General features: G+C 41.8%; 1 pseudogene; it reads left to right on the top strand.

The window, feature by feature from the left end:
• The window catches only part of LOC115942014 (large ribosomal subunit protein mL46 pseudogene), a 5,200-nt pseudogene extending 2,470 nt beyond the window's left edge, over positions 1–2,730 (top strand).
• Positions 2,731–3,099: the final 369 nt, after the last annotated feature.

Below are 3,099 nucleotides of genomic sequence, written 5' to 3'. Positions count from 1 at the left end.
AAAAAAAAATAGGCAAACTATTTCAAAACCTCATGAGGCTAACCTTCAAAACAATCCATATTCTATATACGTAGGCAACTACAGTTTTCAGTACGGGCTGTCTTTTTAGGCGGTTTTTGGCATTTATACTGATTCCACATGTCCATCGTGAGGTGTGTGTGCTATGTATTGGATCCCTTGCCTGAGGTATTTTCACTGTAACATAATCACCCAGTCCACTCTACCCCTATGAGCTCAAATCAACTACTGGCCCTGTAGAAAATTTGGAATCCAAGTGTGGGGTACATGAGAAACTTTAGGTTTAGACTGTTCATCAGAGCAGTCTAACATAAGTCTTGCCAAGGGCCCTGTATTAATCTCAGCATTTCAGCTGGCAGGTAGGATTGGGGTTCTTGCAGGTTCCCTATGCAAAGCAGGAGTTAGCTAAGAGCTTCTAACTCCTTGTAGATCTAAGTGAATCCATTTGCATACGATTTCCACAGTTCACAGTAGACCAAAGTTATTCCTGTGGTAGTTTAAAGATCCCTACTTATTTTCCCTGGGTTACGTGCATTTCCAGCTTTCCCATCTTTGTATCCTATCTTGGTTCCACCCTGCCTCCACCTAAATTTGAAATTCAGCCTTTACTAGATTTGATTTAAAAATCTACCCACATGTATACTTCATGGGAATGTTTTTGCTAAAGATATATAGCAGCAGTGGTAGAAAGGATTTTTAATTTAGTCCTGTAATCTGTTCTCCTTCCTTACCTACTTTCTTCTGTCAACTTCTCTCTCTCTCTGTCTCTCATATCTCTGGTAAAATCCCTTTCTGTAAAATCTTGGCCATTATTGATGCCTTTAGTGTCTGAGTTTTTTATCCTAAGAATAGTTGTTGCTGCTTGCCTTTCAAGTAAATACAGTATTCTCCCTAAGAAGCACTTTTATGAATAAAATTTTCTTCATCTCATCACACTCATAAGACCTGTTTGTAAGTTTTTATAATATGCACACATGGCTCTGTGGTTTTCTTTAAGTTGTCCTCCAAATGAGTTCCCCTTGATTTGTCTACCTTGCCTGAATAGCAAGTTGCTCTAGATCTTTGCCAGGTTAGTCTGTTGATGAATGGTGTTGCTATTCTGCTTGTGCAATTTAGGAACTACCTTGTCCTCAATCCCTCGTATGGTCACTTATTCCTGAGCACCCTCTCTGAAACAGTTGACTCCTTTGTTTGATTACATGTTCTCACAACTGGCACTTGCACCACCTTGTGGACCCGCTGGGATTTCCAGACCTCACCTTTCTCATTTTCATTCATCTTACTGTTCCCTGAGTCCAAGTTCCAACACCATGGGAATGTTCAATAAATATTTATAATCAATGATGAAATCACACCTACTCTTTCTGCTTCAGAAAACCCATGGACAGGTCATTGCAAAGTGTTTCTCCTAGGTTGTTCTACTGCTATGCTAAGATGACATCCTGGAGTATGTTTTAAAGTCATGGTCCAGAACATACGTTACAACTAGGCTCTGATGACATGAAATAAAATTTAGGAACAAAATCCAAAGTAAAAGAGAACTAGTTGGAACCTAGATAATGGTTTTTTGTTTTTTGTTTTTGAACCAAGTTTCTTGTCCTCTTGACTTAAATATAGCAATGAAGAAAGTTCTGAGTACCTAGTTCTATGAACATAATTATTTTAAACTGCCTCTTCTCAAGAGTACCATGCTGTAACCAAATAATTCCATTTATTTACCCTGGGGAAATTTTTGCACGTGTGCATCGGGAAACATGTACAAGAACGTGAATAGCAGGAGAGGGCAGACAAAGGGCAGCAGCCATAAGGCAGACGGTTAAGGGGTGGCGAACACTGGCAGTGCATCAAGGGGCTCTGGGCCAGTTGCCTGGGTTCTTGTGGCCACACTCTGGAGCAGCGGGTCCTAAGGTGCCTGTTGGGCAGGTTGTGCCTGCAGTGACCACCACTGGCCTCAGATATTGCGGCTCTATCACAGCAGATGGAGGTAGAATTAGGTATTCAGACCTTGAGCTTTGTGCTTTGGATGAAGCCCAGTAACTGGCAAAGAAGAAAGCTGACTTGTAGCTTGCATTATTGAGAAGCCAATAAGAAGAATGACCACTGCACCAGAAGCTAGACAGGAACCTTGTTGTGTTGGTCAAAGAGAAGCTTGGAGGCCAGCATGTTTGGATACTCCCACAGGCAGAATGGCAGCCTGAGGAGACCCTCTGAGGAACAGCTGAGCAAACCGTGGTGGCGCTCCGAGAAAATGACATGGAAGCCAAGTTCCTGGGATTTGTACACTGTGGCCACTACCAGTTCAAGCTCCCTCAGGCAATGGTGACAGAGGAGCCTCAGGGTCAAAGTATTCTTCAAAGCACTGCTATCAACTTTTCCTAGGTGGGGAAGAAGGACCATCTTTCTGGGCCTGTATAGAGGAGCTGGGTGACTATTTGAAACCAAAATACCTGGCCTAGGTTGGAAGATATCTCTTGGACCTCTGATGTATTCTGCTGCCTATGGATAATACTGAGGTCTGCGACTGGGGCCTCAAGGACATTGTGTGGTTGCCCTATCTTCGCAGGGAACCGCACACAGCAAACTAAATTCAGGAAAATAAATGAATTTATCATTGAAGAAAAAAAAGAATGTTCATAGCATTAGAGGTAATGATGAAGAATTGATAATAGCTCACATATTCCCGTGCTGAAGAATCAATAAATAAATTGTATATTTATACAGTGGAATATTATACAGTGAAAAGTCAATGAACGACAGGTACATACATCTATATGGGTGAAACTAGAAGTAGTTTAAGCCAAGAACTGAGTTTTAGAAGACTATGTAAAATATGGCATTGTTTTTATAATACTCTAAAATAAGTAAAATAGTGTTTAGGTTGAAGTGCCTGGGTGGCTCAGTTGGTTAAACTTCTGCCTTCAGCTGGGGTCATGGTCTCAGGGTCCTGGAACTGAGCCCCACATACAGCTCCCTGCTCAGCGTGGGGCCTATTTCTCCCTCTCCCTCTGCTGCTTCCCCTGCTTGTGTTCTCTCTCCCCCAAATAAATAAATAAAGTCTTTAAAAAAAAATAGTGTTTAGGC

Source organism: Leptonychotes weddellii, chromosome 10, assembly GCF_054177405.1.
Source record: "Leptonychotes weddellii isolate Sample4059 chromosome 10, ASM5417740v2, whole genome shotgun sequence".
NCBI lineage: Eukaryota > Metazoa > Chordata > Mammalia > Carnivora > Phocidae > Leptonychotes > Leptonychotes weddellii.
Note: the sequence above shows the minus strand (reverse complement) of the source record. Positions and strands in the feature narration are given on the sequence as shown.